The 14,585-nt window shown below is 39.0% G+C and overlaps 1 protein-coding gene across 1 annotated transcript in view; it reads right to left on the bottom strand.

Annotated features, from left to right (window-relative positions):
- LOC109433396 (ras-like protein family member 10B) overlaps positions 1-14,000 on the bottom strand; it is a 93,479-nt gene extending 79,479 nt beyond the window's left edge. The window contains exon 1 of the mRNA XM_062860873.1: positions 13,392-14,000. The gene's annotated coding sequence lies outside the window, so the exon portion shown is untranslated. The remainder of the gene's footprint in view (positions 1-13,391) is intronic.
- Positions 14,001-14,585: the final 585 nt, after the last annotated feature.

The raw sequence follows: 14,585 nt of genomic DNA, 5'->3' as shown, positions 1-14,585 counted from the left end.
GTTTTTGATAAATTTTGGGAGTATAAATTGCAGACTTATGATCTGTTCATTGATTTCAAGGCGGTGTCCGATTCAACAAATAGAAAAGAGTTGGCAGATTATGATCGAACATAGTTTTCCAGCGAAACTGATTAGAATGATTCGTGCGACACTAAACGGATCGAAATCAAGTGCACGGATTGCGGATGAAATTTGATCATCGTTCGTAATCTTAGACGGACAGAAGCAGGGTGATGCTCTTTTGAACTGACTTTTCAACATAGCACTGACTGGAGGGAGCAACAAGGAGTTGGTGAGCAAAGGAGCGGCACCTTGGTTACGTGATCGCATATGCTCCTGGGCTTCGTGGACGATATCGTTGGGCCGTGGAAGAGGCGTTCATACGTGATCTTTGATCCATGATCCTTACATATTTTTTTTGTATGAACGAAAAACCATGCAAGGAGGGGAAGGGGGGGTGTTCGGAATATCCGGAAAAATACCACGTAGTTTATGGACAGCCCCAAACAGGGCTGTAGGTCCCCATTTTTTCATTCGTCCTAATGTTGTCATCGTGCCCCAACACCAGGTATACCTACTTGCACAACTCTCACACGCCTCGCCAATAATCGACGAAAGCTTTCCGCCATAGCTCAAACGTCTAATCAGTAAATACGAGGAATTTTCCCCACAGCACATCCATTCAAGCTCTTTTATCACAATGAATGACGACGGAGCCATCGACGGTGACGACGAACGGCGACGAGTGAGTGAGTGCGTGAAGCACTTTATTCGTTTACCGATAAATCCACGGTTACGTCCCCCGGCCGGCATCGGGAAAATAATATAGTAACGAAGCCAATAAATTATTGCATCGATTTTCGTTTTTGTTGTTATCGTTTCGTCTCGATGTTGTTTCCCACAATCGCTTGAATATGTTTTTTTTCCTAGCATTCCCTGGAGCCGTGGCCGTAACGACTAAATACTTCAGGCAAATATTGGCGTTTTTTCCTCTGTTCTAGCTATTCATGCGACCTCGTCGCTAATTTCATGGCAAATATGGAGGACAATCGTGGGACCAAATGAATAAATGTATCGAGTGGGAATAAATGAACACTAAGCAAATATGATTTGCCTCGCAGCAAACAACATGAGGATGCCAAAGGAGAGGTGCGTCGAGCCTTCCGTTTAGTTGAAGGAAGAACGATTGGTTGAAGACTCACTGGATGGCCGAATTTCATCGAGATTGAGTTTGATTGACAGTTTCAAATGAATAAGTTTGGCGAAATTAAGCAGGAGTTTGTTTCATTAGATGTTCAAAGATGAGTGCAATAATCTTCAATGAGGTATTTATATTAGCAGTAATATTATCTCCATAATAAGGCTTAAAGTTTAGCAAATGTATTGATCGACTGAGCGGTGATGGTGGTTGATCTTGTGAGGAATACCATTAGACATTTGTGGAGGGATTCTAAGAGGTTTTTCCAAACATTTCTCTAAGAATGCCTGATGGGATTCTCTAGAAACTGCCGATTAGATTGCAAAAGAAATAACTTGACTCCTCTAGGGTGTCTAATTGAAGTTCCTCAGTTAACTCGTCCTGTGATTAGTCCAGGGATTTCTCCAAAGACTTCATACCTCCAAGAAGTTTTCCGAAAACTCGCGCAGCAATTATTCAGATAATTTTTCCAAAAGCCGGGGCCCGTGGCGTAGTTAGTCACACGTTCGCTTCATATGCGGATGGCCATGGGTTTGATTCCCAGCCCCGGCACTTGCAATTTTTCGTCAGTTGCTCTTCCCCCGAGAGCGACTGGCACTGACCCTCTTCTGAGCCCCGTGGCTCAAACGGACCCGGATATCTGGACATCGGCGAACTGCTACTCATATTGGACCCCCAATCGGACTGGAAAGGAACAACGGCCATCCATCATCCTTGTGCTCATCCTTCTACCATGTTTAGAGTAGGAAAGTGAAAGCAGCAGAAAGGTATCCAGTTCGATAAAGTAGAATAGAATATACATCAAGGCGCTGTACAAAAATGTAAGTGCAGCTGTCAAATTGAAATCGCTCACGTAATGCCATAGTGGAAAATAGAGCTGAAATTAGGTTAAGTGATTTAGAATAAAAAATAAAAAAAAAAAAAATTCCAAACATACCAGAAGCATGAATACTTTCTGAAATCCTACTGGAATGCGTGCTGGGATTCCTCCAGAAGTTCTATTTGTGACAACATAACATATTTCTCTAAGGATTCCTCCAGAAAATTCAGAAATGTGTCTAAGGGTCCTGTAGAATATTTTTTTGCGAGTTTCGTCCTAAAATCTTCTGGCATCTCAACCAGGAATTCTTGCTGGGATTCCTTAAGCAATTCCTAGACTACTTCAGAAATTCGGTATTCCTACTGGGAATTATCTTGAGATTTTTTAAGGAGTTACTGCCGGGATTTCTCCAAGACTGCTAAAAGGATTCCTCTGGAAATTTTAGGCAAGAATTCTGCAGGATGTATTTTTCTTGATTTTTTTTCATCTATACCCGCATTGCCGCTATACGCATAAGTATGCCATGTTATATGGGATTCACATATAACATGGGACAATCCGGCGAAGAACGGCAGTGCAGTAAATCCTCCAGAAATTCCTGGAAAACTCTCAAGAGCAATAATTAGAGATATTCTTGCTGAAAATACTTGAGAAATTTCAGTATGAATTTTCGAAGAAATTCCAATAGGATTTACTGGATGTATTCCAGGAATCCTCTGATCGAATTATAGCAAAAATTTCTGGGAAAATTTCAAGGTGACTCCCATGAGGAATCCCAGGTGGTCATCCTGGAGGAATCCTAGGAAATTGCTCCGATGATTCCTTTAGTAATTTCTACAAGAATTTCTCTAAGAGTTTTTCTAGGAATACCTCGAAAATTCTTGCAGGGATTCTCAGGATTTCTCTATGTAAGCATTCTAGCTGAAATTTGTCAAGCATTCCCAGATAGGATTTCTGCAGTTATTGCTGTAAGGAGTCCACCAGGTATTGCTGAAGTGAGCTGATACAAAATTAGATTTTCTTCTATGTCAACCTCCCCACCCCCCTCTCGGAAAATTTCAGTCGGAATTCCAAATTTTAAGGGGGAGCACCAACAAATTATTCAAGAAATTTTAAAATTTTAAGGTCCAAAATTTCCTTAACAAATCCGATGAGTTTAATGATTTGGCCTAATTTTTTGGGTATTTTTTTCATTTTTTTTTTTTTCTTTTTTTATTTTTTTTTTATTTGTATTAACGAGATTTTTAGCCCTAGGCTAGTTCATCTCGGGATCCACGCTTTACTTCCCTTCCGAAGGAAGAACTCACATTTAGCGAGTTGGTCGGGAGTGGGATTCAATCCCAGGTCCTCGGCGTTATAGTGAAGTGTTCTAACCATCACACTGTGTCAAAAGAAGAAAATGAGATTTGTTCATCTAGGAATTGCTTGAGCAGTAAGAATTCCTTCACTGAATTGCAGGAGAAATTAAGGAAAAAAAAATCAGCAGAAAAATCCAAAGGAATCTGAATATGTAGTATAATTCCAGAAAGAATACGAAGAGGAACTCCTTACGCATACCTTACGGAAACACTGAAAAAAAGTGAGTGAATTTCTGGAGAAATCAAACAGAAGCTATAGCAAGGATTTTTAGATGAATTTTATTAAGAGTGTTTGAAGGAATTCCAGCAACAATTTCTAAAATTAATCATAGAAAAATCTTGGATAAAATCCAGAAGGATTTCCCGGAAGAAATGTCTTTGAAATTTGGAAGGCATTTGAAATGTTTTGAAAAATCCCTGTAGAAATCATAGGAGGAACTTCTTTAAGAGTCCTAGTTGGCATTCCTAGAGGATTTCATAGATAATTTTTGAAATTCCTGAAGGAATTCTATGTGTAGTATTAGCTTTAAGTTGAGATACACATTAGAAAACTAAGAAATACAAACTTTTGGAGAAATCCATTGATAATTTTTTGAAAAAGTTTTCTTGGAATTCCACCACAAATGCCAGATGAGATATCTCTAGAAGTTCTTGCTAAGATTGCTCCAGAGGTTTCTCCAAGGATTTTTTTACAAATTGTTCCTGTAATTCCACCAAGGATGCCTTTAGAAATTATTCTAGTGATTTTCCAAGTTTTTTTTTAGAAATGTTTTTTTGGAATACCAGAAGAAATTCCTGTTGGCATTCCATCAGACGATTCTGCTGAGATTTCTTCAGGAATTATTGCTGAAAATTTCTGTAGTAGTTGCTCTAAAAAGTCTTCCAGCAGGAATTGAATGAGGAAACCCATCAAGACTTCCAGGTGGGCTCCACCAGAAATTCTTGAATTAATTCCCAGTAGCATTCCTGGAGCAATCCCAGAAAGAATTCCCGAGGAAATTTCAAGTGTATTTCCAGCGGGATTTACTGGGTCGATTCTAAGCAGAATTTCTGGAGAATTCTTTATAGAAATCCAGCTGGATATTTGAAAGAAATATCTCGAGAAATCACAACAGGGATTTTTGTAGGAATCTCAGCTATAACTTCATAAGTTAGTCCCACAAGAATTTGCGAGGGAATTCTGGTTTCCATCCGGGAATTTCTCTAAAACTCCTCCAGTGGTTCATCCATGTATTTTTCCAAAGACTCCACCGGGAAATGTGTTTGGGATTTTTCCGTTGAGATGCAGGCTCTGTTCCACTTTAAGTGTCAGTAAGCAGAAAAAATCAGAATAATGTGTATTTCGTCACAAAAAATAGCTTTGTCAAACACCCGAAAATTATTAAAAAAAAAAATCCTAGAAAAATTATTTCAATAAAAAAAAAACAATTTGAGGGGGTCATCCACTAATAATAAATAACTCTGAAAATTGATCAAGTAAGTAAAGTAATATTTTGTTTGTCAAACTTTCCAACACTGACAAACTTGACACAAAATACCAATTCTCCACTTCATTTATAAAAATAAAATTATTTATGTTGCACTATTAGGTGGATTATTCCACCCTCGAGAGAGAGAGAAATGAGAATGGAGATTGAGAAAGACAAACATTCTCAAACAATGACTCAAGTATTGCGCACTACGTTCACTACTGAACTGTGCAATTAGTTTTCATTAGTGCGAAAACCTTTATAAAAGTGCGTGATTGCAACAAATCGAATTGTTGTCTTGAGCACAATTTTTCCTTCATCAGTTCTGGAAAATTTTCAAGAAATTTTCTAGGAATTTCGCCAAGAGTTTCTTGAGCAATTCTTCCAAAAATGTCTTAAAAATATGCAATTGCAGTCATCGGCGGAGCCAGCATATTCTTTTTTCTTACTCACTCTCCTATACACAAGAAAGAGAAAGATGGAAGAGGAGGCAGCTTGCCTCCTGTTCCATCCCGCTTTTTCTTTAACATGTTTGGGAGAGTGAGTAAGAAGAAAGAAATAGCTGGCTCCGCCAATGATTCCAGTAGAAATTTGTTCACCAAAATTTGGAAAACGCTTTCAAAGGTTCTTTCAGAAATTGTTCTTTGAGTTTCCTGCAGAAGTCAGAATATTCTCCAGAAACTCTTTCAAAAATTGTTGATGTTATTTCTCCAGAGGATCATTCATGCTTTACTCCATACAAAAAAATGCATTTATTGACAAATTCTTCAAAAGAACTCTCAAAAGATGTTTATGGAAGTTCTTCCAGGGGCTTCTCCAGAAATTCCTCCAGTTATTTTTTCGGGGATTGCTTAGGATTTGATCAGACCTTCGATCCCTTGGAGGAACCTTTAGGGATTCTTTCCAATACTTTCCGGTGATATTTCAGGAGTTATTCCAGAGATTCTCTCAGCAATTTTAGCAGAAATGACTCTAGAATCTATCCCTTGGCATTTGAAAAAAAAAATCAAAAAAAAAAATGTTCTGCTGAAGGTTCTTTAATTCTTCCAGGTATGGTTTCAAATATTCCTTTGGAAAAGAATCCCCGGAAAACCTTTTTTTTTGTAGGATTTTCTTCAAAAAATCTTTCATATATAAGAAATTAGATCTTAGAATTTTTTTTTTTTTCGAGAGTTCCACCTTCTTTTTTAGAAGATCCTTTCTAAAGTATCTTAATGGATTTCTCCAGGAATTCCTCCAGAAATTTATCAAACTTCTTGTCTTCTGCAATTTCTTGCATAGTTCTTCCAAACGTTTCTCATATTTTGAGAAGCACTCTACCAAGCATACATTAAGAAATTCCTACGGAGATAACTTCAAAATTGCTGCTTAATCCAAGTATTCTAAGAACCTCTTTTTAGAGAATCGTCTGGGGATTAACTTAAAAATTCCTTCAGGGATTTTTTCAGTAATTTTTCCACTTGTTTTTTGTTCAATTTCTAGAAGAACTTCTGAAAACATCTCAGGAGGATTATCTGATACAACTCCTACAGGAATCTCTGAAGGAATTCCAGAAAATATATCTGACGGAACAGCAGCAGCAGTTTCTACAAAAAAAAAATACGTGTAGGAATTTATGTAGGAATCCCTAAAGAAGTTCCTATTGGAACATTTGGACGAATATCCAATGGAATCTTCGAAGGATTTTTAAAAATTTCTTAAAAAATATCGGAAAATCTCCATTGAAGAACTTTTAATTAAATCCCTTGCCGAATTTCTTTAAGGAATCCCAAGGAAAATCCACCTGAAATTATTATAAAAACAGCATCTAATAATTCAAACGAATGAGTGTAATCAGTTTCGTACCTTTTAATTCCGCCCTTTGACAGAAACGTGTATTTCGACTACTGTAATTTTCCTCAGTGTCAGTTATCCACACTGACACTGAGCAAGATTACAAGTGGTAGTCGAAATACGCGTAGGGTTATTTTGGGATTATTGCGCGGCTAAAACTCGCCTATTGTTGCACACTCCATGTTATTCTTATGGGATGTGCAACAATTTTAAAATTACCCTATATTTAAAAGGATAAACAAAATAGGGCGGAATTAAAAGGTACAAAACTGATTATACTCATTCGTGGAGTGTATTCTGCTTAGCGGGTTCGAAAAGTCGGTATAAGATAATAATTCATCCAAGCAAGAATTTCTGAAAATACTTCTGAAGAAATTTCCAAAAAGCTCCAGTAGCATCCCTGTAGAAATCTTAGGAAGCACTCTAAAATGAATCTCGAAAGAAATATCTAAAAAATCCCAGGGGATTTCTTGAAGTAACCTCTGGAGGAATGTTTGAGAACTTCTTGGAATCCTCGGTAAACATTTGGTGGAATTTCTTGAAAAGGTTACCAATGAATTTAAGGGAAATTCCTGGAGAAGCTCATGGAGGATTTTCTGAACGCAATCTGTGCATGTATTTCTGGAGGAATTCCTGTATGAATAAGCCGCCAAAATAAGCTTCTAGATCTAAAGATCCCTAAAAATCTTTTGAAATATATCCAAAGGAATATCTGATCAAATTAATAGGAATTATAACGAAACAAATCTCTTAAGGAATCTGCGGAGAAACTTCTAAAGTTTTCGTTAGAAGAGGTGTCGGAGAAATTTTTGAAAAAAATCCTCTGTTTGAGCCCTGGACTATATCACTCAAAGGGGCTTTTCCCTCTTTCTAAATTTTGGTTAAAAATAAAAACTAACTAACTAACTAGCACTAGACTATCTGGGTAAATTCCAAAAGGCATTACTGGACACATTAATGTGGGAACTTTCAAAGGAATGTTTAGAGCAATTCCCCAACACATTCCTGGTGCGCTTCTTGTAGCGAGATTGCTCGGATTTTTGAAGACATTTCCGGAAAACTTTCGGAAGAAATCATCCGAAGAATGTCTTAAGAAATTGCACATTCCGAAAGTAACAGCAGATTTGTAGAATCAGTTTCAATTAGCCTCTCAATCAGTTGATCTGTGTACTATTCCGTGACAATATTTTACTTTTATATTATTGGTCTGTATGTTCTAGCCATTACTAGACCTGCTTCCAAATGGAAGCAAGCAATTTTCTGCGAGGAAAATATGTTTTGCCTTCCTCGTAAACATAGTGTACTGGAAAGGCTATATGTTCACTAGAGTGGGTCAACGTTGTATGGAGAAACTTTAAATTTGACCGCATCAACCCGGAACAAAGCTTTTTTGGCTTGTTTTTGCGCTCAAAACAACTGTGCAAAATTTGGGAGCGATTGGTTGCGTCCCCGTATTCCGCATTGTGATTGAAATTTGTATGGAATTTAGTATGGGAAAACGTACTTTTTTGCATTTTACTCATAAGTTGAATTCTTTTGTCTAATACCGTTTAACTAATGACGTTAAAGTATAGCCTAGGATATACCGGAAAACTTTGCCGAAGACCGCAAAGTGATCCGACGCTTGTAAAAAAAGTTATTCGCTTGGTAACTTAGGCCAAAAACTGAGATTTTATTATTGATGTTATTCCTTTACATGTTAAATGATAAGCACCACCAGGCAATCTGTGTGTTATAACTTTTTTCACAAATGTCGAATCACTTTGCGGTCTTCGGCAAAGTTTTTCGGCATATCCTAGGCTATGCTTCAACGTCATTAGTTAGCTAGTTTTAGACGAAAAATTACAATTTATGAGAAAAATGCAAAAAAGCACGTTTTCTCATACTAAATTCCATACAAACTTCAATCGCAAAGCGGAATACGGGGACGCAACCAATCGCTCCCAAATTCTGCACAGTTGTTTTGGACGCTAAAAGGAATCGAAAAAGCATTGTTCCAAAAAATCGACTTTGTTGACCCAGTCTAAATTGTTCACTCCAAAAATGACTTTTTGATATAAGGCCTGGAGGGTCAAGTCACATATACCAATCAACTCAGCTCGACGAATTGAGGTGATGTATGTGTGTGTGTATGTATGTGTGTATGTATGTGTGTGTGTGTGTGTGTGTGTGTGTGTGTGTGTGTGTGTGTGTGTGTGTGTATGTATGTGTACAAACTAACTCACATCACTTTTTGGCTGTAAACTTCAACCGATTTTAATGACCGACGTTTCATTCGACGCAGTTTTCGGTCCCATTGTTTCCTATTGAAAATGGTTCGGATCGGTCCAGCCGTTCCGGAGTTATGTCCATTTAGGTGTTCCGGATCGGTACCCCAGGAAGGGGTCACATATAATAATGCTACAAACCCATGCATGCGACATGTCAAACCGCAGCATTTTCGATTACCTGATGCACGATAAGCCGGAAAATAGTCTCAAACCATATTTGAAGCGGTAGTGTTCCGGAATCGGTTCCGGGTGTCCTGTCGGAAGTGGCCAAATATAAAAGTGCATCAAACCCATGCATGTAACACATCAAATAGCGGAATTTTCAATAACCTAATGAATAAATAGTAGTAAAATAGCATCAGATCAAATCCGAACTGGAAGTGATCCGGAACCGGTTCCGGGTGTTCCACCGGAAGTGGCCAAATGTAAAAGTGAATCAAACCCATGCATGCGGTACATCAAATAGCTGCTTTTTCAACACCTTAAGGGGCATCCATTTAGTGCGTCACGCTCAAAATGAGAATTTTCAACCCCCCTTCCCCCTTCGTACAGGGTTTTCCTATACTTAAAACATTGCTTGTCACACTTTTCAAAACCCCTTCTCCCCCCTCTAAGCGTGACGTACTTTATGGATGCCCTCTAATGAACTGTAAGCCTCAGACCATGTTTGGGAAAACCGGCTATGTTCCGGAACTGGTTTCGTGTGCCTCGCCGGAAGTGGCCAAATATAAAAGCGAACCAAACTCATGCATGCGGTATACCGAATCGCGGCTCTTTAGGTGACCTGATGGTCGATGAGCAAGACCGTTTCTATGAGAAACGGTATAGTTCTGACATCGATTCCGGGTGTCCCGCTGGAAGTGGTCAAATGTAGAAGAGAACCAAACCCATGCATGTGGCACTTCCAATAGTGGCTTTTTCGATACCCTGAAGAACGGTAAGTCTCAAACTACATCTAAGACTACAGGTAGTGTTCCGGTACTGGTTTTGGGCATCCCGCCGAAAAAGGCACTTAAATCTCAGCTTTACGAAAAAAATGGCCTCAGATCATATTACTACCGGTAGTGTTCCAGAACCGATTCCGGATTTTCCACCTGAATTGGTTCAATGTAAAAAATGAACCAAACCCGTGAATGCAACTCATCAATTCGCGGCTTTTTAGGAAACCTAATAAACAGTTCGGAAAAAAAGCTAGTCTTAGACCATATTTGAGACAATTGGTGCTGTCTCGGAACCGGTTTCGGGAATCCCACCGCAGGTGGTAACATGTCAATTTGGAACAAACACATACATGCGAGACATGAGGTCACGGCTTTTTCGATAACCTGATGAATGGTTAGTAAGAAAATTGGCACAGACCACTTACCGGCAGTGTTACCAGTTTCGAGTGCCCCGCCGGAAGGACTGTCCTGGAACCGGGGCATCAAACTGCTGTGATACATCTAATTGCTTAAATAACCACGGTGCTGAAGCCATATTGCATGCAGATATACGGTGTATTTAGAGCAATCATTACTTTACATTCAAACTTAAGGTTGATTTAAAGTGGAAATAGGCAATTATAGAATTAAATTAAAGTTAGACTGGTATCCTAATTCAGTCGCATAATTGCCATTTCCACTTTAAATAAACCTAAAGTGTTCATGTAAAGTAATGATTGCTTCAAATACACCTTATACCTGCATGCAATAAGGCTTCAGCACCGTGGTTACTTGGGTGCTGCATTTTCTAGAACTTGACGACGGAACCTGTTCCGTGTGTCCCGCCGGAACTTGTCAAATTCAAAAGTGAACCAAACCAATGCAACCACCAAAAACGGCTTTTTCGAAAACCTGAAAAGCGTTGAATAAGACTATGAGTGAAGAAGTTGTTGAAATCTCCCTACATGAAATAGAACAAAATCTTGACAAAATTGATGCGATCAAATCATTCAAAACTTCTGAAGTGCAAGGATATAATAATGGTCAATTTTGAATGAGAAATTAAAAACTTAATTGCATCAACTGGAAGCAAAATTGGTTCAATTTCTTCTTGCGTCTAATATATTTGGGCAAAATGGTGCGATTGCGATTAAAATTTGAATAAAATAGTAAGGAAAATTCCTCTTTTTTGTGTTTTGAAGATTTCAAATTTGGCTAGAATTGTGAATTTAATTATAATAAACTTACAGAAAAAGTTTCATATTACGCTTGTGCAAAAATATATAATTGAATTTATCGTCTTGATGTGAATCAGCATCCATTGATATTGATGGTGGTCAAAAGTATACTGATATTGTTCAGCTCTGTCTATATGTTGAACATAACGTCGGAATATGTGTCATCATCAAGTTTTCCAATCATGCTAAATCAAGCATGATCAGGATTTAGGAACACTTCGGCTTTTTTAGATGGATATATCATAAGTATTGCACTTACAACGAGAAAGGCATCATCACCACTAGGTGGATTAATCTGTTTTTTTTTATTTTTATCATTTTCACGTTGCAACTAATGTATTTTAGCTGCTTGATTTCACAAGATTTTTTTTGCTGTAGTCGATGAAATGTTTCATAGTATACTTGAAGATATCCATAAAGCCAGATTTATAAAGTGAACAAAACTCTTCGACGTGTAATCCTTCTGGCATTCATTATTACCACAATAAAACTGTTCAAACTCTCAACATATGGTGATCCATTCGTTTAGTAACGACATATGTTGGTGGAAAAGCAGAAACTACGACACTGCTAGGTTTATTGCGGTCATTATAAAGAGAAATTTTCTTTCGTTTTGTTTTCCCAAATCATGGTCGTCGCCATATTGAAGCATTGACTAACGTGAATGAAAAATAGTTATTTTTTCTCAAATTAGCAATGAATTAATAGTTTGCTGATATTTCCATAACATGCTCACATAAATAAACTTTTTCAGCTGAATTTTCTTGTGATTCGAGATATTTTTGCTAAATTAGTAAATTGATTTATTTGTTTCTGCAACCCCAAAATTCACGTTAAAACTGAGTGCGCATAAGCCAACCAACACAATAACTACAAAATATTACTTATGTAGAAATGATCGCTTTCTACTTACGAATGATGTATCCTCCTGAACTTTACGGCCATCGAAAAGCTCTCTGTCTCTTGAGCTGTCATAGTTTTTTTTGTTGATTTATTATTATGTCTTTATTTATGAGATTTTCAACCCGAGGCTGGTTCATTTCGAAGTTTTTTTTTTTGAAAAAAAAAACAACTACAATCATTATAACCTCTTTTCGAAAATGGAAAATGTTTCAACTTGGTTTTAAAACGGTTTTATCGCTACTCTTAATGCGGTTTGCTAAATCTCTCCGGGAGTGGTCCACTCAGCCGGAAGATGCTCTTAAAGAGGTTATCAAAAGGTTTTTATGTATAAATCAATTTTGTTGCAAGTTTTATAAAATTGGTCGTAAAAATCTCTTATAGAGCCGAACAAAACTTAAAATGTTACTTGTGTTTAGTATGTGTATACTCTATACCTGAATTTTTGTGAAGCTAATGGAAATAATCTATAACAGTCGTAGGTTGATAAAGGATTTCCATTTCTTTTCAACTTCAACCTACATATGTATACAAAACCGCTTAGCAAAATTAAATTAAGTAAATGGACCGTCGATCAATGCTCCGAGCCTCAAGGCACATCATAAAACATCCCAAACCCCCTTCCCCATGTAGGGCCGGCGTGGCGCCCGCTTTTTCACTTTCTCTCTAATCCATCCCAATCGGAATATATTTTCATAATCATTCCAAGTAGTATCCTTTCCCCATTCCAACGAGGCGAATGCTGCGCAAACCTTCCATCCCATCCATCGAACTTGCAATTCTAAGCGAGAAACGAATGCATATCGGAGAGAAGGCCCACAGAAATGGGAACGGCAAAAACACACGGAGCATGATTGCATAACACTTTGCTTCGCTTTTCTTCGACGAGCCGGGCCGCGCCGTGCCGCCACAGAGGATAACGTCGTCCCCGTAGATGGCGACGACGACGAAAACAGAATATAAACCGGGCACTCTACCAAGATCCATCGTTCTTCCACGACAACTGCTTTTTTGCTGTCATTCTGCATGAAAGCGTCCTGAACCCAGTGCCGTTCGTTGTCTGCATCTCTCGACGGGTTATCCTTTGACAGCTCTTCGACGGCAGATATTAAAATCCAATATCGCAAATCACAAGGCGGGTGGCTCAGCGTGGATCAGCCGGTGCAGAGACGGCGGGAAAATTGAATTCCAACCACCAGACCACGACACAGCACTCGACCCTTTTCTCTCCATTTCACGACTTGTGCCCGTACTCCGTGCAACACCCTTCGGACCTCGCCTTACCCACGCGGATCTGAACTCGCAAGCATCTTTCACAAACTTCGGCTCCAGGCAACTCTCCAATCCATCCTCTTTTATATCTTCAACCATAAATATTTATTTACTTCATCTCCTATTTGCTCTCTTTCATCGAGCCTGAGTGGAAAGATTCCCGTACACTGCATGCACATTTCATTTATTCAGCCAAAAATTAGATTACTTCTTATCATATTTCGGTATCGTGACTCCGGCCCGTTTCCGAGTAATCCGCTTTTGTGTCTTCTTGGTAACCGAGATCAAACCGAACGTCGACCGAAATCGAAAACCACCCTTCCAACAACGGCTGAGGGGGTGGCTGCTTCAAGACCCCCGTAGTCTCAATTGCACGCCTCACTGGCAGAATTGGAAAGTACACACTGCACTAGTCACCAGCACACATACACACACACTCGCGGGTACACACGGTACAATCTTCAGGACCTCCAAGCGGATCCACTGGGAAAGGGCTACCCCGCGAGGAAGGGCGATGCAAAAGCAACCAGACTCCTGGCTAGACCAAACAACAACCACTTGGTGGAGCAAACGTTTGCGCCGCACTACTAAAGACAGATAGAACACAGCACAGCTGGAAGCTGGAACCGAACCGAACGCGAGCAGATCTCAATTTCGACTGGTTCGGATCCTGTCCGGACCGGATACGGGATGGGCGCGAACACACGGACTCTGCTTGCTTGCTGGTGATTCTTTCTGGCTTTCTCCCGTGGTTCTGAATCTGCTCCAGCATCCTAATTTTGCTGTGGAGATTGGGAGAGTGAGACTGGCCGACTGCGTTCTGGCATTGCTTTCTCCAGGATGGAGTACTCTTTCTCTCTGTGACCAAGTGAGTTCCGACAGGAAAAGGGTTGCCATGCTATCAGTGAGTTTTTCAGTTGTTTTAATAATTATGAAGGCTCTGATAATTGTTTTGTAAAAACGGATGTTATTTACTCGTTCTATGTGCATGGATGAAACAACATGTAAATGATACCCACAAGGCGAATCTGAACGATTTCTCCTTCAGGACAGCCGGAGGTTCTCGATGGTATCGTCACAATTCAGTGATGTTCTTCAATCAAGAATTAAAACTAACTTAATTTTAATCAATCTGAAATCGTTGCTCCAGTAACGTTTGCCTTAGCCTTAACATTGGTCTTATCATTAGATTCCGGAAGAAAACTAGGAAGAAATACCAAGAATTCTTCATGAAGAATGAAGAGATTCCTGGAGAAATTATCAAAAGAATCTCAGTAGGACTCCCTGATAAAATCTCGGCAGGAATC

This window comes from Aedes albopictus, chromosome 3, assembly GCF_035046485.1.
Source record: "Aedes albopictus strain Foshan chromosome 3, AalbF5, whole genome shotgun sequence".
Taxonomy (NCBI): Eukaryota; Metazoa; Arthropoda; class Insecta; order Diptera; family Culicidae; genus Aedes; species Aedes albopictus.
This window is presented reverse-complemented; position numbering and strand designations above follow the sequence as displayed.